General features: G+C 37.2%; 1 pseudogene; it reads right to left on the bottom strand.

Moving 5' to 3' along the window:
• Positions 1–11,687: 11,687 nt before the first annotated feature.
• On the bottom strand, positions 11,688–13,979 carry LOC110907177 (annotated as a pseudogene).
• Between the last annotated feature and the right edge of the window lie 1,576 nt (positions 13,980–15,555).

The following is a 15,555-nucleotide window of genomic DNA, read 5'->3' as shown; positions in this document are numbered from 1 at the left end:
ATGCAGAAGACATCTGCTGACATATCAGCAGTTGTAATGACAACAGCGGTTGAGACACCAGTTGTTTCAACCACTGTTAGTCAAACATCCACCACTGATCTCATCATTCTGACACCACAACCTCCAAAGTCTCACAAAAGAAAAAGAGAAACAACACAGGCTACTGATGAAAAGTATGATCCTGTTGCTGCTAAATATCCATTGGAATTAGAAGCTGTGAAAAATGAGATGAAACAGTTCTACACTGAAGATGATCCTACAATAAGGAAATTTCCTTCTCTCATAAGTTTCATAATTCCAGAAAACATGGATGAATATCTCGAAATGAAAGCAAGACAAGCAAGGATAAGAGCCAAAGTTGAATGCAAGGATCAAGGTGATGAAGCCATTTTGGAAAGAAGGGAATTCCTGCTTAACAAAGTCAAACAAATAGAAGAATATGCAAGTAATCTGAACAAAGAAATATCAAGCTTATTCCCTGAAGAACAATGAAATGAATTGAGAAAGAATATCTTGCATACATAATGAAAGAAAAGTTCTATCCTGCTGAAGAAACAAAATTCAAAGACTGGCCAATCATTGCACTAAAGCATGAGGCTAAAAGAATTGAAAAGATTAAACTTGATCCACGGAAGAACAAGACAACTCCAAATTGGAACAAATACAACAAATTCATAGCTGATCTTATTTCCGAGCATAAAAGAAAGCAGCAGGAGTTGGTGGATGGGAAGGTGGATACTGCGGATGCCATAGCAAAATGGTCAAAGCAGCAAACGGATGAAGCTTATGAAAGGCTTGAGAAGCAGAGGTTGAAAGTCTCTGACATCTCTAAAAAGTCTAACTACAAAAAGCTACAGGAGCAAGTCAAGATCTTTGAAACACAGATCAGCTGAAGCCTTTATCACAGAGTTGAGAAAAGAAAGGAAGGAAAAGTTGTCGGCTAGAGAAGAAAAGAATAAAGAAGCTGATCAGATTGAAGAAGCTATCAAGAAAATAGCCTCAGATAAAGAAAGATTAGCAAAACTACAAGACCTTGCCAAAAGGGTCAAAGTAGTAAGCCAAAAGTCATCAGTAGATGTCACAAACAGTGAGCTGTATGACAAAGAAGTTGAAGCAGATATAGCTGCAGCTAATGAGATTATTGAAAAAGCATTCACACGAGTGTCTGAAGCTCATGATACTGCTCTACACTTCTTCTCTAGGCCAAACACTTTAAGTTCATCAGTCAATAAACCTCTCCCAAGAAACCCATTTGGTTTAAAAATACTAAAGTGGCTCTCTGATCAAAAGACCCATGTATTGACTCTGATCAGAACCAATGGAGAAGTGAGGCATATATCAAGGAATCAAGCACTAGGCCTAAGTGTTGAAGATCTACAAGATCTCCTTGAGCTTACACTGTGCAGGGATGAGGCTGATTTAAGTTCCAAAGAGTTTGAAGAAGAATTTAAAAGAAAAGCAAAGGAACTTCTGATGAAGAATAAAGATCCAGAATAATGACAGGTTTTGGCATTATCTGTTCCAGGGGGAGATTGTTAGGATCAAACCCTACCAGAGGAACAGATAATGTAAAGCCAAAACCTGATCACAACAGTGGATTCACAATAAGCAGCAGTTTACTCTTTGCTTTCCCCTTGACAGTGGTATTATAACAGCTGATGAATCTTAAGTACTGCTCACTACAACAATTGATGAACCAAACACTGATAATGCTCTAAAGACTGCTGAAGACAAACACTGAGCTCTATCTACTGCTGTCTCTTAAGTACCGCTGAAGACACAAGCATTGCCCACTCAAAGACTGATCACCTTTGAAGAAAGCACTGATGTTCATGTAATCAGTGCTTAGGCTACAACAGTGGAACGTGAACAGTGTTAGACTTGATTTGTATTGTATTATCAATCAGTTGTTAGACATCAGTAGTTTTGTATAGATCAGTGTTTATAAGTTGTTATGCTGTTAGAAGTCACTATCATGGTGACGTCAGCTGAAGTACATCAGTAGTTTGGTTTGCCTATAAATATAACAGTACTCTGTACTGTACTGTTATATTTGATTCGTTTTGAGTGAGTTCTTCTCCTCAATTCAATCCTTTCATCTTGTGCAACCAACTCTGGAGTATCAGGCTGAGGGGGAGTTTTAGTCTGTAAACTTGCATTGTAACCTTGTGATTTTCATTGTAATCATTCGACTCAAGGTGAAACAAGTGTTTAAACATACTATTCTCTTCTATGTTTATGTTTACAAAGTTTGTATACTATTCCGCTGCACTTTACATAATTTTACATTCACTGAATGTTCATTTTGTACAAACAAACATAATCATGTCAGCCTCGGATCCTAACAACTTCATTTTTCTTAATCAGATCGCGAATAAAATGGTACTTGACTCTAATATGTTTATTCTTGCCATGGTAGACTGGGTCTTTAGCTAGACATATCGTTGATTTGTTATCACAATAAATTGGAATTGGATACTCTATCTTTCCTTGTAGTTCATCCAGTATCCCTTTAATCCAAATTGCTTGACAACCGGCTAATGATAAGGCCATATACTCTGCTTCAGTAGATGATAATGCCACAACCTTTTGTTTCTTAGATTGCCAGGAAATAGGACTTGACCCTAGAAGAAATACATGCCCTGACGTGCTCTTGCTATCGTCTACATTTCCTGCATAATCGCTGTCACTGAACCCCATTAGCTTCCCTTGTCCACCCTTTGAGTATATGACTCCTTTATTCAACGTTCCCTTAATATATTTAAGAATTCGTTTGCCAGCTTCCTAGTGACTTTTCTTTGGATATTCCATGTACCTGCTGATCTTGGTTACAGCATACGTAATATCTGGTCTGGTGTTGGTCAGATACATAAGACTTCCGACCAAACTTCGATATGTTCCTTCGTCAGTGAATACTTCCGGATCTTCTTTTGACAGTTTTATTCCATATTCCATGGGAGTAGAGACCGAATTAAATTGAGTCATTCTATATTTTTCTAGTAGGTTTCGCATATATTTCCGTTGGGAAAGAATTATATTTCCATTTTCGTATGAAACTTCCATTCCAAGAAAATAGTGTAGTTTTCCCATGTCAGTCATTTCAAACTCTTTCTTCATCATACTCTTGAAAGCATTGATCGGATTCATAGAGTTGCTTGCTATAATCAAGTCATCGACATACAAGCATATCACCAACTTCCCTTCGTTGGTGTCTTTGATGAATAGAGTATGCTCGTATGTGCATTTTTTGAAACCATGTAGTTTAAAATAGTTATCTATTCGACTGTACCAGGCTCTAGAAGCCTGTTTTAACCCATATAGAGCACGTTTAAGAAGACATACCTTTTCTTCATGTCCTTTCTTAATATATCCTTTAGGTTGCTCCACATATACTTGCTCATTTAAATTTCCATTGAGAAAGGCCGTTTTCACATCAATTTGATGTAGATACCAGTCATTCCTTGCTGCTAGAGCCAGCACCAGTCGAACCGTTTCAAACCGAATCATAGGAGCAAAAACTTCTTGATAATCTATTCCATATTTTTGCTTATATCCTTTCACCACTAATCTAGCTTTATATTTGTCCACATTTCCATGCTTGTCGTACTTGGTTTTGTAAATCCACTTTACCCCAATCGGTTTCTGATTTATGGGGGGATTTACTAAATCCCAAGTTTGATTTCTTTGTATAGATTCCATTTCACTGTCCATACCTTCTTGCCATTTAATATCTCTACTTGCTTCTTCATAAGTTGTCAGATCCGCGTTGGCATAAAGAACAAAGTGGACCGATTGACTTTCTCTATATCTTTGAGATATCTCTTCTTCAGTAAGTTGTCGTGTGTTCCTGTAAATACTACCGATACTTCTTGTATTAATTTCTTCATTTTCTGAATCAGTAGACGAATCATTATTACGTTGAACTGAAGAATTTGAATCTGATGTCTGTCCTGCTGAAATTTCTGCATGTACATGGCTGTTCATCGGTTCTGTGTTTTCAGTTGCTTCTTCATTCTCACCTTGTAAGTGATTATTGTTGTTTTTGATACTCTTGGCTGCACCTCCATTTTCACCAGAAACTTCCTGTGTTATTTCTGGATTTAACTGAGATTCACTATCTCCATTATCCATTAGAAACGGTGTCGAGGTAGAATCGGGTTCAGGTACCCAAGTCTTTCTTTCGTCGAAAATAACATCTCGGCTAATCGTTATTTTATTGGTGATTGGATTATATAACTTATCTCCTTTTGTGTTTGTGCTATACCCTACAAACACATTTTTCTCTGTTTTAATATCCAGCTTGCTTCGATGTTGTTTTGGAATATGAACATATGCCAAACAACCAAACACTTTGAAGTGTTCAACACTTGGTTTCCGTCCATTCCAGGCTTCATACGGAGTCACATTTGGTCTTGTTTTAGTTATAGTTCGATTCAAAATGTAGGTAGTGCAGGCCACTGCTTCAGCCCAGTAACTATTTGGTAATTTCTTCACATTTAACATGCTTCGACTAAGTTCCATTAGGGTTCTATTTTTTCGTTCCGCCACTCCATTTTGTTGAGGGGTGTAGCTATTCGTTAATTGATGATATATTCCATTAATGCCTAAATATTCTTGAAATGCCTTGCTACAGTATCCCCCCCCCCACGATCTGATCTAAGTGTCTTTATCTTATGATTTGACTGATTTTCCACAAGTGCTTTAAATCGTTTAAAATAACTTAACGCTTCGGATTTGAGCTTGAGGAAATATACCCATGTTTTCCGTGTGAAATCATCAATAAACGTTATAAAGTACTTGCACCCTCCAATGGATTCCGTCTTCATGGGACCACATATATCCGAGTGAACAATTTGTAACGGTGAATCAGTTTGCCACATTGATTTCTTTGGAAATGGTTTTCTAGCATGCTTGCCTGAGATACATCCTTCACAAATACTAGAATTCTTTGTGATTTTCGGTATCCCTCGAACTATTTCTTTATTTCCCATTTCAACAAATGTGTTAAAATTCACGTGTCCAAACCGCTCATGCCATAAACTGGAGGTATCGGCTGTCGTCATAGAAAATGGTAGTGATATATCGTTTTCTGGATTCAAGGGAAACATTTTGTTATTTGTCATGTTAATGATCCCTATGACTTTATTGTTCATATCTTTGATAATACATCGTTCCTTCACGAATTTTACTTTGTAACCCTTTTGTAATAATTGACCCACACTTAAAAGATTGTGTTTTAAACCCTTCACATAGAAAACATTTTGAACCTTCTTATTCTGACCTTTTATTGATATCATTACTTCTCCGATTCCTTGAACTTCTAATCGTTTATTATCACCCGTTCTCACTTCCTTTTGAAGTGATTCATCTAACTTAACAAACAGACCCTTATTGCCTGTCATATGATTGCTGCACCCGCTATCCAAGTACCAACAATCTTCTTTAACCATTTCTTCCATGTTAAAGCTCATAAACATGGTATCATCTTGTTGCTCATCTAATTCATCTTCTTTATGAATTAGAACATTATCAGATTTTTCGTTTCCTTCCTTTTTCGGACAGAATTTAGCAGTATGTCCGAGTTTCTGACAACTATAACATCTTATAGAGCCCCAAGATTTTCCTTTATTCTTTCCCCGTCCCTCCGCTTGTCCGGATCTGTCTACGTTTGTTGTACCCTGCATTTGAAATGCATGTTCCATAGGAACTTCATCGTATAATTTCATCCGTAGTTCATGAGTATGCCCATAAGTTCTTCAGTGGACATACTCTCTAGATCTTTCGTTTCCTCTACAGTAATGACCACAGACTCGAAGTTTCGAGTCAGGCTTCGTAGTATTTTTTTTCTACTACACGATGTTCACTTACTTTTTCTTCATTCATTCTTAATTGATTCACAATTAAAGTTGTTCTATTGAAATAATCTTCAACAGTCTCACCCTCTTTCATCTTTAAAGCATCGAAACTACATCTTAGGGTTTGTAATTTTACCGTTTTGACGCGATTTTCTCCCCTGTAAGATTTGTGCAGTGTGATCCATGCATCCTTTGACGTTTTCGCCATGGCAACACGTTCAAACACAGTTTCATTGACCGACTGGAATATGATATGCAGCGCCCTTCTGTCTTTCTTCGTTGATTCCCGATGTGCAGCGATAGCGTCTTCTGAAGGATTCGTTCCTAATTCTTGATATCCGTCTTCTACAATATTCCATAATTCTTGAGATTCCAGTAAAACCCTCATCTGGATATGCCAGTGATAGTAATTCTGCCCAGAAAGTTTTGGGATTTGTGATTGAATTCCGGTTGCTGGATTCATTTGTCAGGATATATTCAGAAACAGGGATTTGGAGTTCGTATTTGATAGTATACGATCGATTCGTGTGGCTCTGATACCACTTTGTTAGAATTCTAGGGTTTTGCTTGAATGAATGATGTTCATAAAATATGAATTGATAATCTGTTCGTACATCATAAAACGAATATATACAATCGGCGGATTAGAGTAACCGCCATAGACTTAGATTAAAAATTAAAATACATACTATATGTCACACTATCTAGGTTAAACTATAAGTATTTATATCTAATAGGGAATCTTTAACTACCTGAGTCATTTAACTAACTACCGTGCCTTTTGTTTAACTTTAGATAATAATAAAGTTATGCTACTAACACCTTAAAACCATCCAAACATGTTAGAATTAGATACAGGTCATTAAAGTTAGCTTGTTGTGTCTAGTATAAATAAATGGAATAGGGTTATGTATTTCTTTGGTATTTTCAGCTGCCACTATGCTAATGATGAATGTAAACTAAGTCAGGATATGGTCACTTAATTGGTGTTGTGAACCTTGAATGTGTTTGTAAAAATCAAAGATATAAGTTCTTTTTGGTTTAGGGGCATCTTTGACCTTTAAGATTGCTATTCATGTTCAATGCACATATTCGCTCTTTTACATGTTGTCGGGACTTCACAACGTCTTATCCTAAACAGTTACATTTGTTGTCTCTGGACCAACTATATTTAACTAACAAGATACATGTAATTTGTACCTTATCCTAGATGTATACCTTCATTGATTAATAAGCCAACAACATTTCGCTCTTAAGGTCTAGTACAGTATAGGTGACTAAAGTGAGTAAAGCAACTAAACCCAGCTAGAGACCCCATTGGGGCTTAATGTAGGGCAGTGACTCAAGCAAGCCAGGGACCTCACTGGGACGCTTAGTAAAGGGCAAGTGACTCAAGCCAGCAGGACCCCATGGGGCATAATCTATCTAACATCTATATATTATTCATTGCTCCGATAGGTCTTCTATTTATAGAGCCATTGCCCAGATGGACAAAACACACACCCCCCTATAAGATTTTCTTCCTCCATAGATCATTCAACAAGACTAAAGACATAAAGAACTCAATAAAATTTCAAACAAAAATGGGTTACGGGTCAGCTGCAAATAACAATAACCGAACCAACAAAATCATATGAACTATATGTTTCTCAATTGACTTGCTTATTTTGGTTTAGTTTTCTGTTTTAGTAAATGGGTCTAATAAAGCAATCCCAAACACCCCATATAAAATTTTGATAATATCGTGTTTGGCACCTGATAGTTGACCATTGATGAAAACATGCAATGCATGACCAACAGAGAAGGAGCTTAGTGTCAGTTGTTCCCCTCTTATCAAGAACCTCTCATTCGAGTCGATTTTAACACTGGTTGACTGTTAAATTTAGTAAGCTAACAAAATGTTTCAAATAAAAATTATTGATTTAACCATTATTTGTACAGAAGTCTTGGTCCACTTACTCAGTCATGTACCACAAGTAATTGGAAGCATCTCTAGTCACATTTAATTGCCAGTGTTTGTCACATTCTGCCATCGTTGTCCGCCAAGCTCAAGCAAAAAAATGAGCAGTCGGAACGGATCGAGTTGTGACCGCATACACAATCATTCTCAAACATCCCACAATAATCATAATACTTCATTGTAACAAACTAATCAAACAAAATACGGATTGATAAAACTAACCGAACAGAACTTGAACAAACTTGAACTTGAATAACATAAACTTTGCAATACAGAACGTCGTACATGAACAAGGGTTTGTGGCCGAATATATATATGCAGCGAAAGGGTACGTCTCCGAGAGTCACAACGTTTGACAGAAGGGATATGTCGTTTCCCTCATAACCGCTCGTGCGGTTATGCAGACGTACCGGTTCAATGACTTCGGCCCAACCCGCTTGTTCTCCAACATAACATAACCTACTGGACTTACTATCTTGTTCGACCCACTAGACATGGCCTCCGGCCCAAATACATAAACATAAACACTAAACTGTTTTGACCCATTAATAATTAAACAAATAATAAACGATACCGGCCCGAAACCGATTTTCGGATGGACTTGATTATCTTCGTTCTTCATTCACCGCCCTAAGCAAGAACATCCGAGTCTCCAGCCGTGATTACTCCTTGCGATTGTTGGTGACCTCTATCTTGACCACCACTTCGTCGTCACTTGATTCTTCGAGCCAACCGCCGATGTTGCTTGAATTTCCAGCCATGACGTTTGCCTTTTTCCCACGCTCCTTTTTCATGTAGTCGAAATACCACTCGACTAGTTCCAAATAGTAGATGTAGGCAACTTTGACTTCATACGCATCATCCGGTTCATAACCGTATTTGGCCGCGATCACATCCCATAAGTTCTTTTCCATTACTTCCTTGAACCCTCCGTTGTGCTTTACAATGCGATGTAACAATATGAGACTAAGGTCTCGGCCATCAATCAACTCGGGTGGCATTGCCTTTTCACATACGATTCCAAGGAAATCCGTAATAAACCAAATCAAGATTTCTTCGAATGGTGCATCGAAAAACCTTTGGTGATTCTTTAACTCTTCGTGCAAAGTTATAAGATCTCCCGGTTCTACACAACTTTCCATAATCATGTTCCTTTCGATGACGTCTTCCTCGAGTTGTGAGAGAACTAACGCTCGTTCCCGGAGAGTTTCTTTTGATTCACGCGGGTTATCCTTTTCGCCTTCAATGTAAATTAAAAACGCCTTCTATGCTTTCTTGGAGTATACAATTTCTTTCTTTCTTGCCCTCGAACTTTCACCGTACACCCTTTTCTTGTTCTTTTCTTTTTCGAATTCCCTTTCGTAGTAATCACCCAAACATTCTTGGAATTCTTTCTTTTCTTTCTTGTAACCGTTATCAACGCCAAGATTATCATAAAACGTGTTGAGATAATCTTGTTCTAAGTCGACTTCCGACTTATCTTCATAAATGTCGAATCCTTTCGAGCGACATCCAAACATCTTCTTTAACAAACATTTATCCCCCATTGTAACCGTTTCTATCCCTTGAAACAAAAGTTGTTCTAGACTTAACACGTTCTTGTCTAGACTAGGAGCATAACTTACGCACGGGATCGTTTTGTCTTTGCCATCCACCGGGACTCTAACTTCTCCAATACCATGCACAAACGAGAAATCCTTCCTACTCTCGTTTGTCACTACCCCAAAGTGCCTCTTGAAACATTTAAGCACATTCCGGTTTCCCGTCATGTGTGTTTTGAATGTAGGATCAACAACCCATATCGAATCCCATTTACCGCCACATGTATCCTTAACCACGTAATCACTTTCAATTGGTAACGGCGATAAATTAATATACTTACTTGGGCAAATCGAGGCGATATGACCAAATTGCTTGCACTTGAAGCAACGAATTCCCGGTTTCCTTGGCCTTCCCACCGGTGCATTTGCTTTCTTACCGAGCTTCTTCACGAACCCCTTTGGAACCATTTTCTTTGGAAACTTCTTTACCGGTGACTTCCCGGTTCGTATGGTTGGCTTCCCCTGCGCGTACTCATCCTCTTCCGCCGCCCAGCCGCACTTTCCACTACGAACAACATCATCACCATAATCGGTTTCAACCGATTTTCCCTTGTCTCCACATAACCGGTTCCCATCATGATCACAACCCTTTCCGGTTCCTGTTAAACCTTTGGCTCTGATACCAATGTTGGTATCATCGTCATCGGAAACCCAGGACCAGTCGGAACGGATCGAGTTGTGACCGCATACACAATCATTCTCAAACATCCCACAATAATCATAATACTTCATTGTAACAAACTAATCAAACAAACTACGGATTGATAAAACTAACCGAACAGAACTTGAACAAACTTGAACTTGAATAACATAAACTTTGCAATACAGAACGTCGTACATGAACAAGGGTTTGTGGCCGAATATATATATGCAGCGAAAGGGTACGTCTCCAAGAGTCACAACGTTTGACAGAAGGGATATGTCGTTTCCCTCATAACCGCTCGTGCGGTTATGCAGACGTACCGGTTCAATGACTTCGGCCCAACCCGCTTGTTCTCCAACATAACATAACCTATTGGACTTACTATCTTGTTCGACCCACTAGACATGGCCTCCGGCCCAAATACATAAACATAAACACTAAACTGTTTTGACCCATTAATAACTAAAACAAATAATAAACGATACCGGCCCGAAACCGATTTTCGGATGGACTTGATTATCTTCGTTCTTCACTAGTCACATTTAATTGCCAGTGTTTGTCACATTCTGCCATCGTTGTCCGCCAAGCTCAAGCAAAAAAATGAGCAACTGCAAAAGTCCAGCTGATGTCAAAGCATTTGACTGCATTCTTAACCATTCCACGGGATCGGCTGCATTCGTTTGGTCGCTTAAATGTTTGGTCAATTGCTTAATAACGTATTATAGACAAAGGAAGCATGTTCAATTTTGTAAACTAATAAGTTCCTATAAATGAGTTACTGGATAAATAAAGTAATAAACTGCAATTATTAATAAACACATTCCAAAGTTCTAAGTATAAAAAAGTCCTCATAATCTGCAACCTATAGCCAGCAGCCAATATTTCATTGTTCCAGTAGCAGGCCAGCAAAACCTTTAACTTCAATATCTATTTTTACTTAATAGTAATGTTATGACCCCGAGATCTATGGACGTAGTTTTTAAAAGGCTTAGTTTTGCTATTCAAAAAGGGGTAGCGGCGCAGCTTGTTGCCCGTTTACCAACCATCTCGATGTAAATTCATAATACAATTATGTGTAGCTTTATAAGTCAATAACCATATGATAGCTTGTGACATTGTTATGCAGCCATAAAGCTCAAGTACGGGTCAAGTTCTGCATATGTTTGTCAGAACAAGCTTAAAAGAGCCCTTGTTTTTAAACACTTTGCGCAACTATGTCTAAAACCTAGCGTGTTTATATTGCGCACCTTGCTTAAGAAGGACCCTGTTTATTAAGCACTTTGCGCTTAGGCAAATTCGAAGTGAATGGAAAAGGACAAAACGAAAATACAGATCTCACATTAGAATAAGAACGATAAATTAGAATAAGGGCCCTGTTTTTTAAGCACTTTGCGCTTAGGCAAATTCGTGTGAAAAATGGTTCATCTAGCTTCATTGTTGTAAAAGTTTTCATAACACAATTCTTTTCGTTCTAACATTTTCCTTAATGGACAGTCCTTCTCCATGTGGCCAAGACTCAGTTAGAACCAAACACTTTATATATTATAGGAAATACTTTATGAAGTAACACAAAACAACAACCTCCATCATGACAAACAACAAGGCATTCTTAACTCACCTGTGACATGAACAAGGAATTAAGATTTTATTAAACATCAACAAAATGGAATCACAACCTACTCAACATATTAAAAACATGACGAAAAAACACATATTATTTAAGCATAGGGTCCAACTCATAACTGGTTTTAATGATTTTAACCACATGAGAAAAGTGCGGTTGTGACTAAACTTCCATCTCAAGGTGGAGAAGCCTCTTCACTACCTCACTCATGGTTGGTCGAGCGTCTTTATCATCCTCAACACATTCTAGAGCCAGTTTTAGAAGATTATTCAGCTGACCTATTTCGTACTCACCCGTTATCATAGGATTTAGTATCTCTGTGATTTGTGTCTCTGTCAAACATTCGCTAGCCCGATGGACCTTCTCTTTTAACCAACTTACGAGCCTCTTTTGTTCCAACCTTTCGTTATCATCACTTGGTTGATCATATGTGGGACTTCTTCATGTTATCATCTCTAGAACCACCATCCCGTAGCTATAAACATCAACCTTTGAAGTAATTGGAAGATTAAACACCCATTCTGGAGCCATATACCCTCGGGTCCCCCTTATCCTTGAAAAGAGAGAATTTTCTTTTACGCCTTGTTGGAATAGCTTGGACAGACCAAAGTCAGCAACCTTTGGGTTATAACTAGCATCCAACAATATATTTTGTGGTTTAACATCACAGTGCAAAACCCACTCCAAGCATTCTTCATGTAGATAAGCTAGCCCTTTCGCAACGCCAAATGCAATTTCAAATATATTTTGCCAATCAAGCTGGTTACCACCTATGTTCTTGGCTAATGAGCCATTCTCCATGTACTCATAGATGCCTTCACTATCTCGGCATATGTAAACCTTTTGAATCCGGTAGCAATTGCAAGGTAGGTTTGGGTTGTACCTGATGGTTGTTTGGTGATATAATAGAAGAATACAAAGGATGTAACTTCAATTGCACCAAGGATGATGCTGAACCAGAACATGAACTTGAGGGACCCTTTTGCACTCTTTTTCTCGTATGTTCGTTTGAGCTGAATCATAGAACTTGAGCAATCCAAATCGTTGTTAGCAACATGTTGATTATATGACAATACATCATTTTTAGGTAGCTTAAGATAAGTGACGTAACGAGTGCCCCTGTAGTAGCCATTGAACAACAAAGTCTTGATATAACATCTAAAGGATCCCATCCCTTTATCAAAGGTATATTGAAAGGCTTTACAGTTGGAGTCATTCAAGCAGGTGTTCTTGCATTCTTTGAGACTAGATCTTGGTATATAAGTGGAATCAAATCCATAAAATTCTACATGAGGGAGCTTTATGAATTCAAACTTTTCAGGATGCCCAGAAAGATCAAATGTAGATTCACACCCAAAAGACAAATATGAGTGGTTCTTGCTCTTGTATCCATGCAGGCAAGTGCATCTCCTTCCTGATTCAAAGCTGTAAGTACAAAGGCTATTTGGACCACAAATCCCATGAATTGTACATGGTGTTAAAATCGCTTGCCAAGAAACACGCCAGCTTCTTTTGTTAAGTTAGTAAACTCTAATATTGCCATCAACATCAAGTGTGAGTCTTCTTTGAAGGGCATCACCATAGTCGGTGGTAATAAAAGTAAGATTGTCCGAGGATTGGAAACGCCCTTTGGAATCAAGCAAAGCAAATCTACTATTGTTGTAAGTAGACCTTCCTGCTTCCCATGTTAGTAAATAAGGTTCAGGTCAATAAACGCTGGTAACTTCGTTGCTACTGTAAAGAAGGCTGATTACATTGTCATTGTCAAAATACAGTTTGTAGAAGCCAGAAGACAAATTTGTTGAACTTCTGGGAGATATGAGGACGGTGTCTTTAGTGAAAGGCTGATTGGGAAGGATAGTGTGGGTTGGAAAACTAAAACTCTGCCAAAGATATGATTTATTTTCAAACTCGGTTAGAACAAGGTTACCCGAGTCAAGGAGTTGCAGTTGCAAAGGCGAGTTAGATCGAGTGTTGGTTGCCCAAATTCTTTGGCCAACGTCTCTAAGAATAAGATTTCCTCTTTTCGACAAGGAAATCCTGGAGCGTTTTCCGTTGACAGGTTCATTTCGGTTTGCCATCCAAACCAATGTGTGATTTCCATTCAGCATGGGTTGAGAAAACCATATTGCAAAGCAATAAGCATTTTGGCCAATCTCATGAAATCCGGCTGTGAAAAGGCGATTTGGTGAAATCAAATGATGTTTCTTTTCAACCAAGAGTGATGAGCCTTGGGTTAATACACGTGGTGAAGAAGGAGAAGAAGCAACAACATGTGGAGAATGACAAAGGGTTATCAAAGGTAAGAAAAATACAAAAGGTAAATGCATGATGTATTGTGAATGAATAAACATCTACTTTGTGTGTGTATATATTGAAAATTTTTGGTTGAAATAGTCTCATATTGTACGGTGGTAATTAAATTCAATTCAAAGTTGTTTAACTTCCGGTAGGGACCTGTCTGACATTGTAATAAAATCTTTTTCTAACCTAGATCTAAAAAGATATCTCAGACAAAGAGGCATAACTTTAAATTGAAGAGAAACTAAATTTCTTTTGGTTAGTGATATATGGCATAAAATCATATAATCATATTCGTATGTGGAAATAGTGGGTGTCAACTTTGCTTCTAATATATGGTCGGAGTAAATTACAAGTTGGTATATATGCTTTACGATTTTTAGTTTAAACTACGGAATATGCATGTTCCTACTCTTTGTCAAACCATAAAGATAATTTACTTTATACTTACCAAATTTACTTTTATTATCATATTTTTTGCTCCCAAATGCTTGTATTAACTAAACAAGTCAAAAGAAGAATCCTTAATATTGGCATGTAAGTCTAACGGTCAATGCTTAAAACATTGACCTACTGTTGTGCAAGAAATTGAACAAGTATGAAAATGACGACTACGGAAGATGCTAGGGCGTACCGCCCACTAGGGGTGTTAATCGAATCGAATAACGAAATTTCGAATTAATCGAATCAAATTTTTCCTTTTTATTAACCTGAATGTGTATTCAATTCGTATTCGAAACTAGAATTCGAATCGAATTCAAATAAAATCGATTTAATTCAAATTCACCCTAAATAATAAATTATTTTACTTTTATTTTTTAAAACTACTAAAAACTCATTATATTTAACATAAAATATAATAATCTCCAAAATCAATTAACTATCAATATATCAAAACACTAAAACTTAGAAAATAGGTTGGTTATTAGTAGCGATTTAAGTTAGATAAAAATTTGGAAACAAGTAGCATGGGCTATTTGTCATTAGATTTGGTAACGTAACGAATAATAATTACTTATTACTTGTGGATGTAATTCATACTTTGGCCCAAATTTAGAAATAATATGTGTGCTTGTGTGTGTGTGTATATATATATAGGGTAAGGTTCATTTGAGAACCACCCTTATTGCGAGAACCGCGAGAACCAATGTGAACACAAAAAAAAAATACTTAAAAAATCCAAAAAACCCACAAAATTTTTTTAATATTTTTCTAATAAAAATCGCTATATTTTGTTACAAAAAAAAACGTTTTTTTTTTCGAGTAACAGTTATGGATGCACATGTGCATATGTATCATTTCTTGGACAAATTCCATAATATATTACCAGTAGTAGAAAAATGCACTTTCATTAATTACACTACCATATGTAATACACTACTTTTTACATTACCAATATTAAAAATGCATATATGCATCTATATGTATCAACATGAAATAAGGTGTTTTGGTACAAAAAGTTAAAAAGTTTGTGATTTTAAATGATGAAATAGGCCGATATACATGTGTTTTGGTTAGTTATATCTAGTGGTTGATGGTTTGATTGTATTTGTCACTTTATGATGTAATAT

Source organism: Helianthus annuus, chromosome 15 (genome assembly GCF_002127325.2).
Source record: "Helianthus annuus cultivar XRQ/B chromosome 15, HanXRQr2.0-SUNRISE, whole genome shotgun sequence".
In the NCBI taxonomy this organism is placed as follows: domain Eukaryota; kingdom Viridiplantae; phylum Streptophyta; class Magnoliopsida; order Asterales; family Asteraceae; genus Helianthus; species Helianthus annuus.
This window is presented reverse-complemented; position numbering and strand designations above follow the sequence as displayed.